This window comes from Lygodium microphyllum, chromosome 9 (genome assembly GCF_053477565.2).
Source record: "Lygodium microphyllum isolate KBCC chromosome 9, Lygodium_microphyllum_v1.1.10, whole genome shotgun sequence".
In the NCBI taxonomy this organism is placed as follows: Eukaryota; Viridiplantae; Streptophyta; class Polypodiopsida; order Schizaeales; family Lygodiaceae; genus Lygodium; species Lygodium microphyllum.
The window spans coordinates 51,141,481-51,168,957 of NC_141143.1; positions in this window are offsets into that span (position 1 = coordinate 51,141,481).

Here is a 27,477-nt window from a genome sequence, read left to right on the forward strand (position 1 = left end):
GAGTGGATTAATTACAATGGCTTCTTACTCTCTTGAACATGTCTAGGAAATGGTTTCCTTGCCTGTTTTCCAAAATGACAGGCTTCACATACCTTATGCATTTCTACAACCTTGAATTTTGGCAAACCTGCAACAATATTTTGGGCCTGCATTGATTTAAGTCGCTGTACATTAACATGACCAATGCGTTTATGCCAGATATCAATATCTGCAACTACACCGATTCCATGTGCAAACATTGCTGCACTCAATTCAGACATGTCTGCATCCAATGTAAAGATTCTGCCCTTCTTCTTTCCTTTTGCTATCAAGCAACCTTTATTTTTCATATCCTCAACAAAGCATCCATGAGGATTAAATGTGACCTGCAAGCCCTGCTCAACCATTTGACCAACAGAAACCAAATTCTTGGTGATATTGGAAACATGAAATACATCGGACAGGTATTTCTTTTTCCCATCCTGCATAGACAAAGGAATTTTTCCAATCTGCACAATAGGATGTGCAATATCATCACCAGTCTCCACAAATCCTGGTTTTTCCATTTTCCTTGCATCCTCCATCCATTCTGCATGACCTGTCATGTGGTTTGATGCACCTGAGTCAACATACCATACATCGTTGCTTTCTTCTGCACTTGTCACAGAATTGTTCATGTGCTGCACCATAAACAGATGCTCATTTCTGTCATCGCCCTGTCTACTAGAGGATGCATAATTTCCTTGTTGCAGTTTTCCATTCATGATGTCATTCTCCTTTTTATAGCAGTCTTTAGCCATATGACCCATTTTACCACAATAGTAGCATTCAACATTATTGTTTGCATTTTGGCCTCTTTGCCATCCACCACGACCTCTTTGGCTCCCCCTGCCTCTAGAGCTACCACGTCCTCCTCCATAGGACTGGTTTTCTTGAGTTTTCTGCATATTCTGATTTCTACCACGGCCTCCAAATCGGCCTCCTCTACCTCTGCCTCTACCTCTTCCAGCATTTGAGTAGAAGACAGCTTCTTTTGAAGTTCCTCCTGAAGAAGATGCACCACCATTTCTCTGCTCCTCAGAAATTAGAAGAGCAATCAACTCCTCAAAATCAGGAAATCTTTCACGGACCGAAATGGATGTTCGGAACTGTGCATAATCCTTTCCTAGACCATTCAAGGTCACTGAGACTAAATCATCATCTTCCACTGGCGACCCAATGGAAGCAAGTGCATCTGCAATCTTCTTCACCTTCATGTGGTAGTCATTGATGCTCATATTTTCTCTTTGCACATTATGCAACTCTTGCTTGAGCTGCATTTTCCTGGCTTGCGTATTTGTGCTATACATTTTTGACAAAGTGTCCCATGCCTCCTTTGGCGTACTTGCATCTTGAATATGCACAATCATAGAGTCTGAAATGCTGATAGACAGCCAGTACATAACTTTCCTGGCTCTCTCATGCCATGCTTTGAATGCTTGCATTTGCTGTTGATTGGGAACATCAGGAAGAACTGGTTCTTCTTCATTTCCTGCAACAAATTCCCAATATCCTTTTCCCATAAGGAAATTCGTCATTCTAAACTTCCATGCTTGGAAGTTGTTCTTGTCAAGCTTTTCAGTGACAATCTGTGAAAGAGAATCAGACGCCATTACAGAACACTGCAAAAAATTCTGTCACTGCAAAGAACACAGCTTCAGCCTCACAAAGGCAAATCTGCAAAACTGGTGAAAGTGGTATTTGACCACACAGTCACTTCCTAGTGACGATTTTGCATAAACAGGAACCAAGGATGATTCTATAACTCCCAATGTCTCTGCACATAAGCATACGATGCAATTTCTACAGTAACTTTTCACCGACCTGTAGAACAGTGGCTGCACAGCATAAAATTGGGCCTTTTCCTGAGTGCGTGCAGAAAACTTCCGCCTCCAAAACAGGCCCCGAAATGGCCTCAAATCAAAAAAACAAGGCCGCCGAAGGCTAAAGCCTATTCCCACAGCATATACTGCCCTCTTGCTTCACCGCGAAGGGCATCTCAACCTGAGACAATGCACTCCTACACTTTCCGGCTATGCTACCTGCAGAGATCTGCTCCCAAAACAAAAAATGAAAGCAACACTGCTCCTCTTACCAGAACACCGCGAGCTTGGCTTGCTTTCTTGAGCTCCTTACCACGAACAAGGCTCTGATACCATGTCAAGATTGTGTGAGAGAAGGAAGGAGTCTCACTTGTAGCTTTCTTGCTTGCACAATGGGGGAATACACACAAGGGTGGAGGCTAAAAACAGTTTTCCTCTTCTTAGTTGTGTAAGCCAAAAGAACTCAAGTACAAAGAAATAGAAGAACCCTATATATGGGTCTCAAACCAAACTCAACTAACTAAGGTGGCATACTAACTGAGCCACGAACTAGAGTAGATAAGGATAGCTCTCATGTAGCTATTATTCATGTGCGGTGTACCAACCGCGTCTGCAACTGACAAGTCGGTGACATAAATACACAACGGTCACCCTGGCGTATCACGAGTGGAGCTCGATATCTCAACAATTTCTTGGGCATTGAGGTGATTAGATCACCAAGTGGGATATAGCTCTTGCAGAGGCAGTATGGATTGGACATGCTGTCCAAATATGGGATGATAGGCTGTAAGCCTATTTCAGTTCCTTTGGAGTAGAATGTGAAGCTGAGCGCAGATGCAGGTGAGCTTCTAGAAGACCCTACTATGTACAGACGCATAGTAGAAAGCTTGATTTATATGACTATTACCAAGCCAGATTTGAGCTATGTTTTTGGATTGGTAAGTCAGTATATGACCCTACAGATGGGCCAGTTGTCATTTATTGTGACAACATGAGTAGTATACACTTGGCAAATAACCCAGTCTATCATGCTAGAACAAAGCACATTGAGGTGCATTATTACTATGTGCGGGAGAGGGTTTTACTAGGTCTTATTGATCTAGTTTATGTTAGCACAGAGGATCAGGTAGCTGACATATTTACAAAGGCATTGGGCTCAAAGAAGCTGCGCAAGTTCAGAGACCTACTTGGTGTGCAGGAATTGGGATTGAGCTCGAGGGGGAGTGTTGAGATATCGAGCTCCACTCGTGATATGCCAGGGTGACCGTTGTGCATTTATGTCACTGACTTGTCAGTTACAGATGCGTTTGGTACACTGCCCATGAATAATAGCTACATGATAGCTATCCTTATCTACTCTAGTTCGTGGCTCAGTTAGTATGCCACCTTAGTTAGTTGAGTTTGGTTTGAGACCCATATATAGAGTTCTTCTATTTCCTTGTACTAGAGTTCTTTTGGCTTACACAACTAAGAAGAGGAAAACTGTTTTCAGCCTCCACCTGTGTGTGTATTCCCCCATTGTGCAAGCAAGAAAGCTACAAGTGAGACTCCTTCCTTCTCTCCCACAATCTTGACAGTTTGTTTATTCTTGCATTATGAGAAGATAAAACTCTAATAGACAAAAACGTGTATAAAATAATACCTTTCTCTATGCTGCTAAGATCGTCAATCTGATGCCTCCATTGGCTCCAAAAGGGGGGTAAAATAGCAGGACACCTGACTAGAATTCAGCCAGATCAATCCTTCTTCATCTCCCACTTTGGAGTGTTGTTCAATACCTGAAAACACGGATTGCACATCGTGGGATTTCGCCAATCTCTCCTTTTACATAAAATCCTCTCAAATTAGCTGAAAGCTACATGCTTTCTTTTACATGTTATCATAGTCTAGAAGTTGTCTACAATTTTATGGATCTTTACAAGAAATAATATCTGAAATATCAAAAATTGGCTAAAATCTAATATTTTTGAACGATGGACACTAACACTAATGTCTTAAATGGCATTGACTCTTGAAATCATTAAGAAAGATAAACTCTAGTTTTTTTTAACATGGTGTGCGCGTAGCGGCATGACAACGTCCAAGTCTTATTGGTTGTATTGTTTCAAAAGATTGGAAGGACCTACATTGATGTTTTGAGTTCTTTTACGTCGAATCCTATGGTTGAAATGGAAATTTGTATTTTGAGTGACTTATGGAAGAGAATAATTGTTGCTAAGATTACTTGAAATTGAGAATTGAAAGTAATGAATGGAATTTATTCTTTTTTTAATCAAATGAGAAGAAAAAATAAGTAAGTTGCACAAGAAGGACTTATGGGAATGAATGTAATAGAGAAAACATTTTTCTTTTGATTACCTTATGTATCTTAAGAAATTTGCATAAGTAATGGAAATAAATATAATAGATAATCATTTTTCTTTTGATTACCTTGCATAACTTAATATATTTACATAAGTAAGGGGTACCTTAGGTTACAAGGTTGCATTAAGCAATCATATAGGAAAGAGAAGTATCATAGTTTACAAGGTTGGATTAAGGCACCAACCTAGAAAAGATGGGGAAAATTGTAAATGGGAGAAAAGCTACCAACAATAAAAGTAAGCATACATGTATTTTGGGAAAAACAATGAAAGTTTCCGCTTTGATCCAAAGGGGGGAGGCTTTGTTGCCATTGTGGGACAAAAAATGGGACACCATCTACATGAGCTTCTCCATCATCAAAACCTCATCATTTTTATAATTATCTTCTTCTTATCATCAACATCCTCTTGTTTCTCTTTAATCTCTACTATTGCAATAGCCCAATGTGGCTTTGTGAGATTGAAAACATCAAAGCTAGAAGGTGGAGAATTGTGACATGTAGGCAACATGTAGGCGGCAAAAGGAAACCCTATTAGTGTCTTTTTTAGCACACTTAAAGATTAGACCTACTCATCATCTCCATCTTCTTCTCTACCAATACCTCAAACACTTGCTATCTAACGTGCTAAAAAGGAGTATATAGTCTCTAGGAGGAGGAGAATCGTGATATGATGGCCTAGGTTAGCAATGTGGTAGTAAAAAACATGACACGTAGCCACCAAACAACAATATGGCATCATCCCTACCCTCTATCATCACAACTCTCTTCATACCTTGCTTAATCCTTTGCTTCATAAACTTCCTTTGCTACAATCATTAGTAGCAAGAGTAAGAAAAATACCAGGAAGTAGTGGATAGCAAATATGATAGAAGAACATGTGGGTAGCAATCACATGCACTTGAAAAAAAATGTGGGTAGCATATCAATGTCTTCCCTATCTAATCTCCTAATAATCATCACATTCATTAGTATTAATTTTAGCAATATCTTCAAGGATTGTATTATTACCACTATCATCAGCATCTCGATGGTCTATTATAGCAACACACTTTTGTATCATAGACATCATCATCTATTGTATCTTAAAAGGCCAACCAAGGAAGAACTAATTCGATAATTGAAGCAAAAAGGCTGTGATTATTATGAAATCAAAGCAACAAGTGTGATATAACCAATTTAACATGACTCTGAAAGGACATGCTGCAATATGGTATCATAGTTTAGAGGCTGAACCATAACTATGATTGACTTCTTCTTTCCAGCCTTTCTGAGAGAGTTTTCCCTTGAAAGGGGAGGTCAATAATAGTTATGTGTTCTCAATGTAACATGTCAAGAACCTCACAAGAATGTTCATGGATATGCCAAGAAACTGAAGGAATTATTCCATAAGTTGCAAACCATATTCCTATTACAGCTCAGTTGTTTGTAATACTTTTTGAATGGGCTATACTTTAACATTCAAGTGAAGTTGAGTAGTGGTTCTCTTGCTGACATTGATATGGCTATTACAAGAGTAGAGGAGGTAGAATCACGATTACAAGTGACATATACCTCTAGGGAAAACTAGAATCTGAGTCTAGGTGTTGGAAATACTTTGGTATTGATGAGTGGAGGTCAAGGGATGCCCATGAGTACTCACAATGGGAGAAGAAGCATGATTCAAAATGTGCCCATGTTGCTAGCTCTTCCCAGTGTGACCATGCTTATGGCTAGTCAAATGGCTGCACCAAATGTTGGAAGACAAACAATAAATCCTACCATTGTTCCAGGAAATCAACAGCCAACTCCTAAGCAAGTGGTTAGGCCAATGGAACGACAAGTAGACGATCGTGGCTATGAGTCAAGTTCCTTAAATGTCCTTGGTGAAGTTAAGGATATGATGAAGCACTATACTGACATGATCACTAAACAATACAGGAAAATAGCTGTTGATGTCAATTTTATTAAGAAGCAACATAATTTGATAGGGAGTTGACGCCCTCCTGAAGAGGGTTCCCCCTCAAGATTTAGTTGTAATGGTGTGGTGGCCAACATTTCCCTAGGAATTGTCCAAATGTTAAATGTGAGATATGGGGGAAGTCCGGCAACCTAGCTAGTACTTGCTAGAGCAAGATTAGCTCTCTCTAGCAAGGAAGCAAATAGCCAGGTCCAGTAAACCATGGAGCACAAGGAAATAATCTCTAGCAAGATGTGGGACGACTGAAACAAATATTGCAAGGAGGAAAAGCTATTGTAGAGGAGCTACCTAGTGGCAATGGAGTCATCCTTATCGAAGCTATTTGTATCAAAGACACTGAAGCTTCTAATCTGCGGGTCATTATGAGAGGTCAAAAAGGTAAAGACATTGATAAAGACAAGGTAAAATATGTCAAGGGAAACCCTAAGCAAGATGATAAGGGGACACACGTCCTTGCCCTTGATATGGAAGGTGGACCTCTAAAAGTCATTGATGGTAAAGCTGACACTAAGAAGGATAAGGAATTTCCAAAGAAGAAGGCAAAAGCCAAGAAAGAGACACCAAAGCTATTTCAAAGAACAAAGGAGAGAATGGTCTAGTGAGAAAAAAGAGCTCTTGCTAGCTATCATAAATTTGATTTAGCAAGTTCTCTTTGTGAAGTTAAGCCTCAGATGTAAACCTCCTGTAGTTGATTAAGTTATCTCCAAGAGTGCATAAGGAATTTAAGAAGATTTTGCACACTAGCTATATCATGGAGCCCTTGGGAATAGTGTGAGTAGGTGATGATTGGTTTGAGCGTGCTCAAAAGCATTGTCCAAGGGTAGTAGCATATGTTGATGGAATATTAGTGGATCAGGCTATTGTGGAGATGGGATCCTCCATCAGCATTATGAGTTTGGAATTGATGGAGATACTGGGATTTGAAATTAAAAAAGATGCCACCACGATTCTCCCAATGGCTGATAATAGTTTAAGACAACTCAAAGGTTGCATTACTAAAGTTGATTTGATTGTTGCCAATATGGAATGCATTTTTGACTTTAGGGTGGTTAGGTTGTGGGACGGCCTAACCATCAAGTATTAGTAGGTAGGCCGTGGATCTTACAAGAGGACTGTTAGGTTGATATATCCACTGGTCGGTTGATCTTTGGTAGAGGTGCTAGACGTATAGTGGTAGATACCTACCTTGAATCTCCTCAAAGTGAGATGTTTCTTTATCCTTGTTAGGGTTAGATACATTAGATGCTCCATCTACTAGTGAGATGTCATCAGCTGACAAACCCAATGAGGGGTCCACTACATATAGGATATCTATTAAGTAACTTTGAATGAGCCAATAGAGGCTCATGAGAGAATAAGAGATGTGAACATAACTGAGTTAGACCTTGGTATGATGAATGATTCATGGCCAATCAAATTAGGGTCCATGCTCAGTTTGGAAGAAAGAGAGAACTATGTGTCCTTGATTAAGGAATTCCGTGACATCTTTCTAGGAGTTATGACGAGTTGAGAGGTATTTCTCATAGGCTCGTTGCTTATACAATTCCTCTAAAGGAAGGTAGCTGCCCTATGTGATAAAAAGTAAGGCATATGGCTTTTGAACTAAGGGATGGGGTATTTGAAGAGTGGTGTTCACCAGTTGTTATCAAGAAGAAGAATAATAATCAGATTTTGCATAGATTTCACTGAGCTTAATAAGAAAATGGTTAAGGATTACTATTCGTTACCATTTATTGATCAGATTTTAGAGCAATTAGCAGATAGGAAAAACTATTCATTTATGGATTGGTTTGTTGGATACAACTAAATGGCTATTATGGAGGAAGACAAATTGAAAACAACATTTATAACTATCTTCGGTACCTTTGTATATCATGTGATGGCCTTTGGGTTATGCAATGTGCTTGGTTCTTGGCAACGTACAACTAATAAGAGTTTTGGTTACATTTCCCTAGAGGAGTTAAAAATCTTCATCGGTGATTTGGGGGAAGCCACCACAAGGGAAAGATAATTGATTATTTTAAGGAAATATTTTGAGCATTGCAGGCAATTTTTCATTAATATTAATCCTAGGAAGTGCGTCTTCGGAGTTCCCTATGGGTTGATACTAGGCCATGTGGTTAGTTCGGGTGGTATTGCGACTGGCCGAGAAAAGATAAAGGTTATAATTGCTATGAGCCCACCACTTACTTCAAAATAGGTTCACAGCTTTCTGTCATCAGTGGGATATTATTGGAGATTTTTCAATGTGTTGAAAGAAAGAACATTTCCATGAACAAACTTGTTATCCTTTAACAGTTTATTTAATAATTGGAGTGAAGCTTGTTACGTATCTTTTGAGGATGTGAAGCAAGAATTAGTGAAAGCGCCAAACCTAAAAGCATCCAAAAGAGGTGAAGTTTTCTATATATTTTCAGCAGCAACAATGCATAGTATTAGCTATTGTTTAGCCCAAATTTGGGAAGAGAAATGGTATCATCCAATTGCCTGCTAACCAAAAATTGGGGATATTTGAATTCAACTATACTTACATGGAGAAATTGTACCTTGGAATGTTTTTTGCATCAAAGAAATTTGGACACTATATTCTCTATGAGAAGGTAGTATTCTTTACAAAGCCAGAAGGACTTATACTGTTGATGAACAAGTTGCAGTCACCTAACCATCTAGCAAAGTGGTTAATCACTTTGCAGGAGTTCGATTATGAGATTAGGAGTAAGCTACCAAAGCTACAAGGTATTATGGAATGCGGGGAGCCAAAAATTTTTTGGTTAAAGAAAGTGGCATTGATGGTCTATTCAAAATTGATATAGCTTCAATCCCTTCTTGGTATGCGGCTATAATGCATTATCTATCTAAAGGGGAATTTGGGGCTACTTTGTCCAAGTTTGAGAAGAGAAAGATCAAGCAGCAAGCCCTACACTTTTTAATTATAGCGATTGTCTTGTATCAGAAAGGTGTAGATGATATCTATCGTCGATGTGCAGTGTTTGATGAGATACCGTTCATTCTTGAGGAATTCCATGACTCGCTATGTGAGGGACATTTTGTTGGATAGTGTCATGCCGCTACGCGCACACCATGTAAAAAAATCTAGAGTGTGGCTTTGTTATTGATTTAGAGAGCCAATGCCATTCTAGACATTAGTGTTAGTGTCCATGGCTCAAAAATGTTAGATTTTAGGACAAGTTTTAGCCAATTTTTGATATTTTAGGTATATCTCTTGTAAAAATCCATAAAATTGTAGGCAACTTCTACATTAGGATGACATGTAAAAGAAAGCATGTAGCTTTCAACCAATTTGAGAGGATTTTATGTAAAAAGAGATATTGATAAAATCATGCGACGCGTAATCGCTATTTTCAAGCAATGAATAACACTCCGAAGGGGGAGATGAAAAAGGAGTGATCTGGCAAAATTTTGGCCAGGTGTGCTGGTATTTTACCCCCCTTTTGGAGCCACTGGAGGCATCAGAGTGGTGATCTGAGTAGCATAGAGGAAGGTATTATTTTATACACGTTTTTATCTATTAGAGTTTTATCTTCTCATAATGCTAAAATAAACTAACATGCTTCATCTCTATTAGTATTCTTATTCATTTTCTATTTCTTTTTTAGATTATTCTTCTATGTCTTCCATTTCTTCAAACCCCTTCTCTTCCGTCTACTCCTCTCCCTGAATCTACCTTCACCCTGTTGTCTCCTACCCCCGTGGTGGACTCTCGACACCAAACGCATCGAAACCATGTTAAGAAAAGTTTATGATATCATCATATGTGAATTTTGGTTGGGCTGGTTTGGGGCTGATATCTTCATCCATATTCAGAGAATTAGCTACAACATTGCTCTTTTAATTCATTTCTTACTCTACAGAAGACATCTTGTCAAAATATGCAAGTATTATGTGCCCTTATGGTAGGACAATGTTTGCAGATCATTCATAGATGCTTTGAGTTCAATTAAGAGGAGCTTTTTCTCGTATTTCTTGGCTGTGATAACTTATCCTTATCATCAAGAACTCAATTTGAAACTCTCTTGAAGCAAGTCTCTTTGCCCTACAAGCCTTGTAATTGACTCATAAGCTTTTGTCCCTAATAGTCTACATTGAATGTAATCATGCAAAGTTGATTCATGCTATGGCATCATGTATGAATGATGGGATGCAGAGTTGTTTATGATACATGACAACATATTGTACTTGATTTTTTTATTGCTCTTACAGTCAAGAAAACAAGCTTGATTTGAGTTAGAACTTATGAGATAATATTCTTTTGATCTTTGCTAAAAACATGTAGTTGGAAGCTCTATTAGCATCTTCAAGAACTTGGCTTGAAACCTTCAACGCTTCTCTTATCTCTACCATGTCCCGAGTCTAAGCTCTTGAACCCCCATACATTCTTATTTCTCAAACCCTTGTGATTGACCGTGAAGTACCTCTTGAACCTTTAGACATTCATTGTAATCTACTTATCTCTTGAAGACACATCTCTATCTATCTTGTCCAGTTTTCTTTCCAAACCCTTGTGTGGTGACCTTCAACCCTGCGCGCTGCAACATTGGTGAACCTGACGTGAAGGTCGGTGTAAGAGAACTCCAAGATGGGGGATTCTTCATGAGATACTCTACAACAATTGGTGCACATACTGCAACAGACTTAGTAACAACAAATCCAAATGTTACAACAACAACAACAAAGGCAAGACGAAGAGAAGATTGATTCCACAGCTATCAAGGCCTTGGAGAAAGTTGGGTGGGAATTAAAACAATTTAATGGTCAAAATGTCTCTGTTTTCATTTGCTTGTATGTTGAGAAAATGCTCTTCCTTGGTGTACCGCAACATGCATGGAGTCACTATTTTGCTAGAATGGTCTTCAAGAAAGAATCCATGGTCTTTTTCAGCGAGATGTGGATTGGGTTGCATTCCAAAAAGCCCTACGCGAAGAATTATTCTTAGAAGACTCTGGCCTAATGATGAAGAAAAGTTTCACTAATTGGGTTGAGAAACCTAAAAAAGGTTTAGTTGCAACAGCTTTATACCATGAGTTTGAAAGTAAATTTGGACAACTTGATACTGAAGACCAACAAAGAATGGAAGGCCAAAAGATTGAATTTATTCCTTAGGGCTGTAGATCAGATTCTGCAAGAGAAGCTTGCTAATCGCCTAGAAGATGCTACCTCCGAATCAGGAGTCAAGATTGCATGGCCAGATGTTACTGATGTAGTTAACATGATTGCTCAAAGAGAGCAGATGCGACTAAGATTGGGCTCTACTTCAACTTCAACAACTCCATTGATGGAGCTTGTTCCACCTTCAAAATCCCCTATTCCTTTGACTAATCAACCAACTCTTGCTTCTTCTGTTCCCTCTAAAAATGATGTCATGGATGAACTCATTAAAAGCATGCGTGACCTTCATCTGAATCTTATAGAAATTAGTTCGAGGTGGAGAAGCTGGGTGTCAAAGTTGAAGAACGAGGATAATCATCAACTCAAAGACCCATGAGAGAAAGCTTTAAGAGGCGTTGTATTTAGTGTGATAGCCAACAATATGACAAGAGGAAGTGTTGTGCCTTCCGTGAGGCTGAAGCATAGAAGCTCATCTTTTGGAAAGACAAAAAAGTTCATGCAACTGAAATTGATCTTCCACTAGAGCCAAATTTTGGCAATGGTGGAATGAAAAAAATTAGAAGATTTAGCTTTAAAGAATGCCTACGTAGCAATTGATGTAGCTACCTATGGGCTACAAATTGAACCAACTAAATCAAATTTGAAAGCATGTAAAGCTAATGTGCAATCGAAAGTATGGATGCAAGCACTAGATCAAATGGAACATGGTAAAGCAGCCAAAGATGATTTGGCTAACACTAGTCAGTGCATTCAAGGAATAACTAGTTGGAAAGAACCGGCAGATTCTTTTTCTGCCTTTGCACATTTGGTTGATGTCAATCATAAGGAAGTCTTGATTGAAGAAAAGAGAAGAAGAGAAGATGAACTAGGGCCTTCCTCTTTAGGCCCTCCAAAACAGGTAACTAGAAGAACGTCTGAACAACCAAAGCTTGCTGAAAATATAACCCCAGATTAAGAGATGGAAGATGCACAACAAACAAAGAAGATCGAAGGAAAGAAGAAAGGCAAGTAACCATGCTACAAATTGTAGTCTGACATAGAATCTGCAACCGATCTCAAACGAGTCCTAGACGAACGAATTCTACAAAGAAAAATTGAATTCACCTTAGGCAAAATTCTTGGAATTGCCAAACATGAATTCCATGATGTAATTATTAATGTAATCAAAAGGAAAAGGCAATATGTTGGTGATGAAGCTAAAGAAACAGTGCATGATTTTTTGCAAGCTCTTCGAGTTTTTGTGCAGGATGAAGAGAAGTTGACTTCACAAGGAATTCATCTTGAAGCAGTTAAAGAATGAATTGCAGCAATTGAAGCTAAAGATAAAGAAAACATGAATGCAAAAATTAAAGAAGTGAAAGCTGAAAATGTAATGGTCGACTGGTCCAAACCAGTTGGGCAGCCCACCTCTCAAAAAGAAGGCCGTCTACAACATATGCATGAGGAGGAAGAGGCTCGGTTCATTCCAAGCAGTCACTACTCCCGTACGCATTAGGCAAGAGCAACAACGGAGACAGTCGTCAAAATTGGAGAAAAAGAAACACCATGTATTGCACTCTTAGACCATGGCTCGGAGATAAACGTCATGGCAAGGAGTCTCTATGAAAGTGGCGGATGGCCTATAGATGTTGATCCAGGATGGCGAATGAGAGCTGCAAACAACTCTTCCGGAGAGTTATATGCTGCATGTCCTAATGTGCAGGTAACTATTGGAGACATAAAAGACAATTTTCATTTTTTTGTCCAAGACTCTTGTAGTTGCCCTATCATTCTTGGGCAACCTTACATTTTTGAAGCCCGCTTGGAAACAAAATCTCTTGATGATGGTTCTTCCTATGCTCGAATCCAAAGCAAGGATAATGAACAAGCTGTCCAATTTCTTATTGTGTGTGTTAACCATCATCGAAACAAAGATCGACTGCGTGATTATCCTGTGCCTCCTAATGCCCAAGAATTCAAGGGTTTTTGGTTGGGCTACACTGCTATAAAAGGAGGCTATGGCAGTGCATCATGTAAAAAGAATGAACCTCCTTGTGCTACAGAAATTGTGTCTCTAGGAAATATGTATGCATGTATAGCAAATAGTATGGGTTGTTATAAGTCTCTTCCATCCATGACTAAAGCTGAAAGAAAATATTTATATCGTGTAAAAAGGGAGTTGAAAACTTATGACATGATGTTTGAAAATGAAGATATTTCAGGTTTTTTTTTTTGGACTAATTACTACTAACACATTGGCTGAAATATAAGCAGCTGCTCATACCAAAAATCAAGCTAAAAATCAGTCCATAGAAGTATATACATTGGATTTTTATCAAACAATTCAAGAATTTGTTGAGCAGGAAGACGTTGGTTTACTCAACAAGGCTAAAGTGCAAGTGGAGACAAAATACAAGACGATGGATAAGAAAGTCAAGGCTGTGGGGCAGTCCCACTGCCTCATGAAAGTGAAGGGCTGGCTGATAGGGCAGCAAATCAACCAAGTCTTTATGATCCTTCCAACATTGTTCACAAGTTCACATCTGAAAGTATAAAAGAGCTCAAAATAGGTGAAAATTCTTTCCTTTTGTCGCTGAAAAGCACTCTTTTATGCAAATGTTAATGAAACATGAAAAAACTTTTGCATTTCAACCAAGTGAAATAGGCTGTGTAGATCCAAATATTGTGGCTCCTATGGTCATTTTTACGATCTCACATGTGCCTTGGAACCTCAAGTATGTTCCCGTTCCAAGGGCATATTTGCCCAAATTATCGAAACTTCTAAATGAGAAGATCAGAATGAAGATTTTAGAAAATTTTTCAGCACCTTACTCAAACCGATGGTTTACCGTGCCCAAGAAAAATGGATCTTTACGATTCATTCAAGATCTATAGCCTGTTAATAATGTCACAATCCAAAATGTTGGTTCGGGTCCAATTGATGACGATTTTTCTAAAGCTTTTGTAGGTAGAGCAATTTATTCTATGGGCAACCTATATTATAGGTATAACCAATTTTAGCTTTCATTAGAAAGCGGAGACATTACCACAATGAGACAACCCTTGGATTGGTTCGCATGTGCACTCTACCAGAAGGTGCAACAAACTCCATAACCCATATGATGAATGCCATGCACAAAGTCTTAAGGGACTTTATTCCACAACTTACTCTTCCATTTCTTGATGATGTACCTATCAAGGGATGTGAAGTCAATGAAAAGAATGAGGAGCTTGACGAAGATGGTTGCAGGTCATTTGTAGTTAACCATATTCATGATTGTGACATGATTTTAACAAGGCTAGAAGAGATACATCTTACCCTTTCTAGAGCTAAGTCGATTTTTGGAGTAGAAGAAGTCCTAGTGATCAGACATTTGTATGGCCCCTACGGACGTAAACCTTCACCAATCAAGATAGATGCCATCAATAGAATGCAAGAAAAATGCACAAATATTTCAGAGGTGAGAAGATTTTTTGGCGCATGTGTATTCTATCTCATATGGATACCGCATTTTGCTCATGTTGTCGAAAATCTTTATCAATTATTAAGAAAAGGCCAAATATTCTATTGGGGGGAAGAGTATACTCTCACTATACGCAGACTAAAGAAGTTGTTAATTTCAATCCCCACTCTCAAAAGGACTAATTATTCAAATGGTCAACCCATCATCCTTACTGTGGATACAAGTCCCATTGAGATAGGATGGGATGTTGGCCAAGAAAACCTTGAAGGTAATATAGATGTGCAATTTGTTTTGGAGCAAAGGTTCTCAATGAACGTAAAAGAAGAAGGTATGCACAAGTAAAAAGGGAATTTTGGGGAGTTGTAACAACATTAAAGTGTGATCGTGAATACTTTATAGGTGCTTCTGTAGTGGTAGAAACTAATTGTCTTCCACTCTTGGGCATGATTGCCAACCCGACATTGCAATGATAAGATGGATTGCATACATTAAATCTCTCAACCCCAAATTAAAGCATATTGCAGGAAAGGCGAATCTAGTTGCTGAAATGCTATCACGTGCAAGATATGACAATAAAGAAGAGTTGATGGAAGAAGATGAATCTGAAGAATCTATACTTGCTAAATTTCATTCCATGGCTGCTGAAAATACATTTTCAGTTACTGCATATACAAACCCAAAGCTGAATCTTGTACGTGAAGCTGATCTTTTTAATGGTATAGCATTAAGTACAGTAAGAACAAGAAAAAGTATTGTTGTAAATTAGCATATAGAAACAAAAATCAAAGATTTATCTATGGAAGAAGGGTGGTCAACTAGTAGCTACCATGCTCATTGCATTGCTCAAGTTCTAGTTCATTTCCTCAAAGAAGATTATGAAGAAGATTCGCTGAAGATTGGTGGGCTAAAGATTTGGCCAATATCTGAGCACGATGAAGGAGTGATCTGGCAAAATTCTAGCTAGGTGTGCTGATATTTTACCACCCTTTCAAAGCCAATGGAAGCATCAGATTGGCAATCTAAGCAACATAGAGGAAGGTATTAATTTATACACATTTTTGTCTATTAGAGTTATATCTTCTCATAATGCTAAAAGAAATTGACAGGCTTCATCTTTGTTAGTATTCTTCTACATTTTCTAATTCTTTTTGGGAGTATTCTTCTATGTCTTCAATTTTTTCAAACCCCTTCTCTTCTATCTACTCCTCTCCCTAAATCTACCTTGACCTTGCTATCTCTTATCCCCATGGTGGACTTTTGACACCAAACGCACCAACACCATGTTAGGGGAAGTTTATGCTATCATCAGAGGTGAATTTTGGAAGATATTTGGGCTGATTTGGGGCTAATATATTCAGCCATATTTAGAGAATTAGCTACAACATTGTTCTTTTAATTCACTTCTTACTCTACAGAAGACATCTTGTCAAAATATACAAATATTATGTGCCCCTATGGCAGGGCAATGTTTGTAGATCATTCATTGATGCTTTGAGTTGAATTAAGAGGAGCTTTTTATCTTATTTCTTGGCTGTGGTAACTTATTCTTATCAGGAACTCAATTTGAAGCTCTCTTTAAGTGATTCTCTTTGCCCTACAAGCCTTGTAATTGACTCATAAGATTTTATTCCTAACATTCTACATTAAATGTAATCATGCAAAGTTGATTCATGCTATCGCATTGAGGGCTGAAATGATGAACGGGTTGTCTCTTACCCATCCAACCTCCAATCCTTACTAAGAGAACTAAAGAGGGGCACCACCTAGCCAAAGGGAGGATGGGCTAGGACATCCCTTTTCTCAAAGAGAATCAAGAGAACCAAGACACAAATTTACAAGAGAGAATATATGTACTAGACACCATATTGGAATATAAGAGAGAGAGATGAGAGGAGAGGGAGACAAGAGGAGAAGAGGTAGAATAAGCTTGCCATTATGCTACATGGAATGAGAAGATGAGAAGAGAGGGAGATAATAGGAGAAGAGGCAGAGGAAGCTTGCCATTATACTACATAATAAAAGAACTTACTCATAGCTTACCTCAAAGAGATGAGGATATTCTAGAATGCTCTCATGGACTTGTCATTGTCCTTCCTCCCCCCTTCTTCATTCTCCATGGGCTCTTTATATAGCCTCCATGAGGGATTAGATTAAGCTAATCTTCTTGATTAACATAATCCTAGATGATGTATGGCATCTTTGAAAATATGGAGAATAGTGGATGGGACAAGTCCCCATCTTGGTCATCATGCAAGAAGCCAAGGGTGGTGGTAGACAAAATAGAGAAATGGAGCTAGATTACAAGAGGTGGGTGCCCAAAGCACATTATATATTTACAAGAAGGATAGAGTGGAAAGTTGGTGTGGTGAAAGACAGAAGAAAATTGCATGTAGCCAGCAGTATGCGCCTTCGTAACTTCAAATCCGTGAGGAATTTGAAAAAAGTTTCTTTTGCAACTTTGTAGACCAGGCCGAAATCGATTGGGTAACGTGAGAATTTTCTTGAAATTCGCTTTTTCTTGGGAGTTATTGAGATTATAAAAAACGGCTTCTAAAAGCTGCTTTGACTTTAGTCCCCCATATGTATATAAATACATATAAGCATGTGACAAAAGGGGTCCATACTTGTAAGCTTTTGTGCAAGATCCAAATGACACCATGATGTGGATATTGACTTGTGTGCTAGGGTGAGGAGTCCTCTAATGATAGTGATAAATTCCAAATCCTAGTGATGCAGACGAGGCCCATGTGTAGTTGGAGGCTAGTCCTTTGAAAAATCTATGCACTCACTCAACTCCTAGATGTAATCCATTTCCATCTTCACTAAGATAACCATCCCTTTTACCCTTTACATTGACATGCCTCCTAAGAACTTGTTCCCCCCATTTGCTAGAGTTATCATAATCGAGAAGCAATATAGCATACCTAGTGCTTGAAGAGTAAACCCAAAGTGATATGGTAAGATCTTGATAGGGGCTTTGGCCAAATTTTGTGGTAATAATCCGAGTTGTAAAAAACCCGGATCATTAGCCCTCCCCTTAGGCTAGAGGTATTCATGCCTCTAGCTTGATAATGATGGTCCAATAGAGCAGAGAGGACTGCACCCCCTCATTGGTGGCTCTTCATTGAATGACTGCTCCAAAGTGTTCATATTTCTTTGAAAATAAGGCTTCAGTCGCCATCCATTTACCCTTGTCTTGTGAACCTTCCCATCCATGTCACCTAGCTTATAGCTGCCATTTGGATATCTCCTTATGACCATGAATGGCCCTTCCCACTTGAACACAAGTTTAGCATCCTTTCTGTTATCAAAGCGGTTATCATACCGTAGCACAAGTGATCCTTCCCTTATGTGTTTGCTAGCCAATTTCTTATTAAAGGTCTTCCTCCTCTCTTCAGCCTGCATGGAATAGTGTTGGAGTGCTGCTTCTCTATCTAACTCCAGCCTCTCTAGATCCAAGATCCTTTCCTCTAACTTCTTATCTTGATTCTTCTCTTGATTGGCTACTAAAACACGCAAACTGGCCAGCTCCACCTCTATAGGAAGCAAAGCCTCTTGGCCATAGACGAGGTGAAATGGAGTATAGCCAATTGAGGTTCTGAATGAAGTCCTGTAGGCCCAAAGAGCTGCATTCAATTTTTTATCCCAGTGCTTGGGGTGCATGTGTACCTGCTTGGTAATTATCTTACAAATCAGCTCATTCACTTTTTCGACCAAACCATTACACTGTGGATAGTAGGGAGTAGAATGCCTGTGCTTGATTTTTAGCCTTTCCATTAGCTCCCCTACTAGGTTCGCCCTAAAATCAGGACCCTGATCAGAGATAATTTCAAAAGGTGTGCCAAACGTGCAGCAAATATTTTCAAACACAAATTTTCCCACTTCTTGGGCTGTGATCCTACTAGTCGCTGAAGCCTCTGCCCACCTCGTCATGTAGTCCACTCCCATTATGATATATTCCTTGCTAGATTGAGTTCATGGGAGTGGTCCTATTGCATCAATCCCCCATTTCTCAAATGGGCCATATGTAGTTATGGTATTTTGTTCCTCATGCACTAGCTTCCTTGGTCCCGACCTTTTGGCAATTGTCACAAGTGCGGCACCAATGTTGCACATCTTGATGTAGACTAGGCCACACAAAACCAGCTTGGAGAATCTTCCTACTAGTTATTTCTTGAGCAAAATGTCTGCCACAAACCCCTTCATGGCAACTCTTAATCACATCTACAATCTCCTTTGCTGTTGGCACCCTTCTAAGCACTGCATCCTTTCCTTTGCAATACAACACATCATTTATCAAGCGATATTTAGTGGCCTTAGTAGCTAGCCACCTTTTCTCACTTTTACTCATATGTGTAGGTGCCTCACCTTGCTCAAGAAAATAAAGCACATCTTGTAGTTGAAACTTACCCTAAAACAAGGAAAGCTTTACTGTAATGATGCCCACCATTACCTCTTTCAATTTTTCAGCTGCTAGAGCATCTGCATCGCCATTTGTGCGCCTTGGCACAAAATAGATTTGGGCTTTCTGTAGCTTTCTCATGAGAGTTTTAGCTTCCCTCATTTTCACTGCTAAGTTATCATTTTTACAATCCCAGATTCCTTTCATTTGCTTAACAAGTAGCATAGAATCACCAAAAACATTAAGCCGAGTGATACCATGTGAGAGACACCACCTCAAACCTAAAAGTAAGGCTTGATATTCTGCCTCATTGTTAGAATGGGCATCCTCCAAGCTGATACCTTCTCCATAAAGTTTGTCACCTTTGGGACTGAATACCACTATTCCTTCTGCCGCTCTGTCTTTAATACGCTTGTAGGCCCCATCAAAGTAGAGGGCATGGGCATTCTTCACCCGTGGCGGCTCCTCAAGAGGAGGTGTCTCCTCTTTTACCTTTCCCTTCTCCTTTTCCTTCTTTTGATGGCATCTATGGGTCAACAAATCAGCTAGGCAAGCTCAAGTAGAATCCTCCACCTTGAAGGTGTAGTCAAACTCTTGGAGTTGTATCACCCACTTAGCGATTCTAGCTGAAACATCCATGTGCTGTAAGGCATAGGGAAAATGCTCTTCTGTCGTGATCATTGTGAATGGCCTAGGGAGAAGATAAGGACGAAACTTTCTTATAACAAACATTAGAGACAAAACCATCACCTCGACCATCTTGTACCCTCGTTCTAATGCTGTCATTACTCTACTAGAAAAGTAAACTGATCTCATTAGTCCAGTTTTAGCATCCTTTTGTATTAGTGCTGCCCCTAGAGCATCTTCCCCAAAACTCGGATTGACAAAAAACTCCTGATCCCAACAAGGCTGTAAAATTATAGGAAGGGTGCTAAGAGCCTTCTTCACCTTGTGAAAGCACCTTTCGCTTTCGTCACTCCACAGGAGCTCCTCAGAGTGGGTTAGCTGTTGCAATGGAAATATTAATTGGGAGAGGAGATGAATGAACCGCCCCATATATCGCACCTTCTGACTGAAAGAGGTTAGTTGCTTCACAGAAGATGGTGATGGCACCGCCACTAGGGCCTTAACTTTGTTTGGATCTGCTTCAATGCCCCTCTCACTTACGACATGCCCTAACAAAGTTACACTACTTTCGCCAATGCGACACTTCTCATGGTTTAATTGCCCCCCCATTTGTGCAAGGCGGTTGAAAGCTTCATCCACCTTTCCTAGATGTAAAGCCTTAGAACTATAAATACAAAAGTCATCAATAAAGACCCTAATGGATTTTCCAAAATATGGCTAGAAGACATAATTCATAAATCGCTGGAAGGTAGCTGGGGCATTTGTTAATCCAAATGGCATTACTTTGTAAGAAAAACAACCCCAAGATGTAATGAAGGTGGTCTTCTGTTGATCCTTCTCAGCTATTCCGATCTGGAAATAACCTGAATACCCATCACAAACAGTGTATCTCTCATGCCCAGCCACCTCGTTGAGTATTTCATCCTGAAATGGAAGAGGAAAGTGATCTCTCTTAGTTGCAGCATTTAGCAGCTTGTAATCCACACAAATCCTCCATTTTCCATTCTTCTTGGGTATCACCACCACAGGTGAAACCCACTCTGAGTCCCCTATTGGATAGATGAAGCATGCCTCTAAAAGTTGTTGCACCTCAGTGAGTAGAGCGTTTTGTTGAACTACTCCCAATCGTCGTAGTCGCTGCACCACTGGCCGTGCTCCCTCTTTTAGATTAATGTGATGTTGTACTGCTGTCACACCTGTGATGTGTTCATAATCAGAAATAAAAAGTGCAAAGTGTTTTATCACCACTTCCATGTAGGCTGCCTTCTCCTCAACTAATAGATCCTTAGCCAACATTTTTTCTAACCCCTCCTTCTCGACCTTTGGAAGCTGCTGCGGAATTTCACTACTAGAAGGCCCTTTTAATGTAATTCCCATCACTTCTAGAGAGCTTTCTTCCTCCTCATTAGAAGACTCTCCCTCTGTCATAGATGACCAACCCTCGCTGGAACTCCATTCATCAGCGGTGGTCTCTAACACAAGATCCTCCTGTCGGCCCTCCTTCATGTTGTAGATAGTGCTCTTCCATTTTTTATGCAGCCCCTTTTGTGGCCTTAGCTCTAAAGCCCCTATCTTCCAATCTTGTCTAGCTTTCATTTCCATTAGCCATGGTTGCCCAAGAATGAGCGGATAGCCGTCCCCCTTCACTGGCATCACATACATGTCAAGCTCCAATTGCACTCCACACACCTTTACCTTGACTTTCTTTATAACTTCCAAACAATTTACTACTACATTGTTAGCCATTTTGGCCCCAAATTTGTTAGATTTCATGGATGCAGGAAAGAGAGCAACATGGAGTGAAGCAACATGCTTCCTCTCTCTATTCTTCTCATTATTCATTCAGCACACACTTAGTGCATATACAACCTAAGGTCATAAAGACCATTCACACTAGCAGTAGAACCGACTTATTTAATGTACCTAACTGATCTAGCCAGACTAGCTGTGTCCGGTCAAATACACATGAACGAGCTTGATATTCTAACACTCCCCCTCAAGCTCAAGACAGCATATGTACTCCAAGTAGCTGTCTAAAACCACAGAACTTATCTTTACCTAAGGACTTGGTAAAGATATCCGCTACCTGTTCATCAGTCTTCACATGCATAAGATCAACTCGTCCTACAAGAACCATCTCTCTGATGAAATGGTAGTGTACCTCTATGTGTTTCGTCCTGGCATGATAGACTGGATTCATAGCCAGGAGTACACTACTCAGATTATCACATAGTAACTTCACTGGAGCATCAACTTGTATGTCCAAATCAACCATAAGCTTGAGCAGCCATGAAATCTTGCATGCTGCCAATGCAGCGCCCCTGTACTCTGCCTCAGTACTAGACAAAGCAACCGTAGGCTGCTTCTTGCTGCTCCAACTAATCATGCCGCTACCAAATCCAAATGCATATCCACTCGTACATCTACGATCATATGAGCAACCTACCCAATCTGCATTCGTGTATCCAATCAATATCAAGGGCTTATCTCTGACATAGAACAGCCCATACTCTACAATGGACTTAACATATCTCATAATGCGTCTAACTGCATCCAAGTGCGGCTTTCTAGGCTTCTGCATAAACTGACTTATGAGCCCTACAGCATAGCTCAAGTCAGGCCTAGTGATGGTCAAGTAAATCAAGCTGCCAACCATTTGCCTGTACATAGTCACATCCTCTACTTCAACCCCAGTGTTCATGTCTAGCTTGACATTCTGATCAAGAGGTGTATCCACCGGTTTGCATTCAGCCATGCCATACTTCTTCAGCATCTCTATGGCATAGTGCTTCTGCATCATCCATAACCCATTGTCAGCTGGAATTACCTCAATGCCTAAGAAATACTTCAGTTCTCCCAGGTCTTTCATGTCAAATTCAGATTTTAGCATCTTCATTACATGCTGTATGCCCAAGTCATCATCACCAGTGATTATCAAATCATCAACATATATGACCAGCACTACTAAACCACTGTCAGTCTTCTTTGTAAATAGGCTATGATCAACCCTGCCAACAGCAAAACCCAATCTCTGCAAGTAGTTACTGATCCTAGCATGTACAATGCCTTTTTCAGCCTGCATACATAATGCTGAAAATCAGGGTGAACATAGCCTTCCGGCTGAACCATATAGACATCCTCTGCTAGGTCATCGTTAAGAAATGCATTCGTAACGTCCATCTGCTGCAATTTCCAGCCTTTAGCAGTAGCCAAGGCAATCACAGTGCGTATGGTTGCCATCTTGGCAACAGGGCTGAATGTTTCCTCATAATCAAGTCCATACTGTTGGGCATACCCCTTTGCGACCAGCCTGGCTTTGTATCTCTCCACACTGCCATCTGACTTGCGTTTGATTTTGTAGACCCATTTGCAGCCAATGGTCTTTTTCCCTTCAGGCAGTAGTATTAAATCCCATGTTTTATTTTCAACCAAGGCATTCATTTCTTCATCCATGGCTACACACCAATTCTCATCTTTCACTGCTTCACCATATGTACTTGGTTCTTTGACCTCCATCACTTTTGTCATGTATGCATAATGCTTTGCAGAGTAGCCACTGTATGTCAACCTGTCAACGAGGTATCTGACCCTCTGCGAGCGTCTAAGCTGTGGTGCACTACTCAATTCCCCTCTCTCATGAGGCGGAATATACCTGCTTTGCCTTGTGCCAGGCGTATAGACAGTCGGAATACCAAGTTCGTTGTCTAGAGTATCACTAGACTCATAGCCAGAAGTCATTCTGCCAGGTGTCATCATCCCAGATGCATCCTCAATAACTTTCTCTTTTCCTTTGCTGTCCAAGACGTCATATCTCCCCCTCACTGACATACCAATGTTAATGGACGGCGAGCTCCTCAATCTCCCTGTCCATGGGGATATTGTCTGACTACGAGGTCCTGTCATAGCAGTGCTTTGCTGTAAATCAATTGTAGAGGCATCAGTGGAAGCCATATCCACTACACTGCAACTGGTGATACATACCAAGAACCCATCTCATCAAAGATAACATCCCTGCTTACCAAAGTCTCCCTGGTAGAGGGATCATAGCATTTGTATGCCTTCTTCTCCTGCAAATATCCAATCAAAACACACTTATGTGCTTTGGGATCCAACTTCTTCCTTTTCTCATCTGGAATATGCACATAAGCAAGACAGCCAAAGACTTTCATGTGATTTACATCCGGCTTATAGCCATACAACTTCTCAAACGGTGTCATCTCATGAATACCTGCAGTGGGAGTCCTGTTCAAAATGTATACGGCTGTCATAACAACCTCTGCCCAATAGTAAAGTGGCATATGCTTTTCATTCATCATAGCCCTAGCAGCTTCCATCAGAACCCTATTCTTCCTTTCAGCTACTCCATTTTGCTGCGGAGTGTAGCTGCAGGTTAGCTGCCTACGAATGCCATTTTCAGCCAAGAAATCATCAAATTCAATTGATACATACTCCCCACCACTATCAGATCTCAAGCAAGAGATGTAGCATTCACACTCCTTCTCAACCTGTGCTTTAAATTGCTGAAAAACAGCAAAGACCTCATCTTTTGTTTTCAATATGTAAAGCCAGGTATAGCGATTGTAGTCGTCAATGAAGGATACATAATATCTGGAACCTCCCATAGATACATTATGAGCTGGCCCCCAAACATCAGAGTGCACTAACTGCAATGGATATGTACTATGTCATACATGCCTGACAAATGGCAATCGTGACCGCTTACCGAAATGGCAAGCCTCGCATACATGACCAATATCTGAATATTGGAACTTCGGTAAACCTGTAACCAGCTGTTTCTTTTGCATAATTTGTAGCCTTTGCAAATTGACATGCCCCACTCTCTTGTGCCATATTTTCAAATCCCTAATAGTGCCAGAACCATGGGCAAACATAGCTGAATTTAGCTCTAGCAAAGAAGCATCAAGAGTAAACATTCTGCCATCCTTGTGACCACAAGCTATCAACTTGCAGCCATTGCCAAACTCTTCAATAAAGCAGCCATGCTTATTGAATCTAACGTGCAAGTTCTGCTCCATCATCTGACCAATAGATAACAAGTTCTTCGTAATTGAAGGGACATGCAATACATCATGCAAATTTTTCTTTCTGCCATTATGGACCACAAGAGGCACTTTGCCTTTATGCTCAATGCTATGCTGCGTGTCATCACCTGTGCATACATAGCCATGCTTTTCAGCCACCATATCCGTGAACCAATCACTGTGAGGGGTCATGTGATTCAACGCCCCCAAGTCAATGTACCACACTGCATCATCAGATGATTTTTCAACAGCCTTATCTTTGACATACTGCATGGCAAACAGTCTATCACCAGAGTCATCTACCTGACTGGACGTAGCATAATGTCCATGCTACTTGCCCTTCTGGTTTCCCTACTTCTTCCAGCAGTCCTTTGCAATATGCCCATACTTTCCGCAGTAGTGACAATCCTTATCTTTATTTGGATTGTCTAACTGACGCTGATGCTGCCATGAGCCTCTGCCATGGGAGTTAGATCTCCCCCTGCCTCTAAAGTTTCCACCACCTCTTGCATTTGATGACTGCTGATTGCTATTACTATAGGATGCATTCTGTTGACCTCCTCTGCCATATCCATAGCCTCTACCACGGCTACCACGACCACGCTGATTCGAGTAAAAAAATGCATCCTTATTCTTTGAGCTGCTTGACCCTGTAGCTAAGCCAAGCTTCACCTCTTCATGAATCAATAATGCAACCATCTCATTAAAGTCAGGCATCTCAGCCCGCACAGATACTGAAGTGTCAAAAGACTTGTACTCCGGACCTAAGCCATTTAAGGTCACTGCAACCATATCCTCATCTTCAACCTGTGAGCCAACAAATGCCAGCTAATCTGCTATGTCCTTAACCTCTGTGACATAATCTTGTATGGATCTGTTCTTCCTCTCCATGTTATTGAATTTCTACTTCAGTTGTATCTTCCTTGCACTTGTAGTTGTGCCATAGTATTTGACCAATATATTCCATGCATCTGCTGGAGATTTACAATTCATGATCTGCATCACCATAGCATCCGAGATACATAATGACAACCAATGTAAAACCCTGCGAGCTCTTTTCGTCCAGGCTCGATGCGCTCGTCTTTGATCAGCTATAGGATTCCTTTCTGGAACTTTAGGTTCAGCCTCAACACCTATCACTAATCCCAGTATCCTTTGCCTATCAGAAAGTTCTCCATGTGGAACTTCCATATTGCATAATTGTTGCAATCAAGCTTTTCTCCCACAATCTGGGTTACATTATCAGTTCTATCAGCATTTACCATGTTGTAAACCTTGCCTGACTACCTGCAAACCAAGATCTTCTTAACAATTCAACTTCAGCCCGGAACTGTTTATGACAGTTTTCTACAATTAATTGCAGTAAAAAACCCGGGTATTTCAGCCCACTAATAGTCCAAAACAGCTCACAACCAAGTGGCTTAACCTGTTAGTAAAGCAGTCAGTGAAAATACTATGTATTTACTTCGGTTTGAACTCCTGCAACCTCACTGCCAAGGTACATATATACAGTCTGAAAACTGTAATTCTGTGAGTGACCAGCAGTGATTTCAAGCCCAAAACTAAGTAGTATACATGTCATACATGTCCCAAACTTCCATAGATAGCTGCTAGTACATGTGTCAAGCCATGCATAGGCATAGAACCACAAAACAGTATATAACCAGCATATATGAATATCGTAAATAAATTCCCAGATTTCAAACAGCCAATGCACTGGCAACAGGGATTAATTTCAGTCCCAAAAACCCATAAACCATTTGCATCACTTCCTTTTTCAATGCTCAAGCATTCAACAGTCCACAGACCAAGTCTTCGAGTACCTGTGGGACTAACCAAACCAACTAGTTCTTCAGAAATAACTAATTAGTGCTTTATGTCTGCAAATTTTTTTTCAGTTTTCAGCCTGTCACAAGCTCTCAGATCAAGCCATTCCAAGCTCCAAGTTTATGTCAAAATACCCAAGAAATATGACATGTCTTCTACCAAGCATCAAGTGCTACATTCAAGTTCAATGTACATGCCAAAGAGCATCCAAAATGCAGACATCCCAAGTGTATAATGTCTCTGTAACTTCAATGACAGTTCAAACCTGTGTATTTAGATCTGTACACCTCTATTACAGCTCACACATGAGCTCCCACAAGAGCAATAGCAAGGTATACCCTTCAAGAACCTTCCTTGGTATGCATCCAAGCTCTATGCCACTTGACAAGTGCTATACTTCTTGAATCTCAGCCAATGAGAGCAGCCTGTTCATAGGCACAATCCACACAGACTGTTCAGAGTATATTCAAATTAGATTTGCCCACTTGTTGATGCTCAATGGAGCTTTGGTGAGTCTCCAGACAAGCCACACTCTTGTTGATGCTCAATGGAGCCTTGGTGAGCAGTCCATGTACTGAATCTCAGCCATGGAGTTCAGCCTGAAAACAAGCGCAAACATGTTGGGTGGCCTGACCTCTGCTGCTACCCATTTTGCTGATTATTATTATAATAAGGCACTCACTACTGCTCAACTAGTCCTTGGGAGACTCCTCAGCAAGCCATAGCTCCTGCTTCAAGCAATGAGACTCCAATGCTTCACAGTACATACCTCTGTGTGACCATTGATGAAAATGACTGTCAGTCCTCTTCCTTTTCCAGCTCTTCAGGTCACACTTCAAGTCTTCT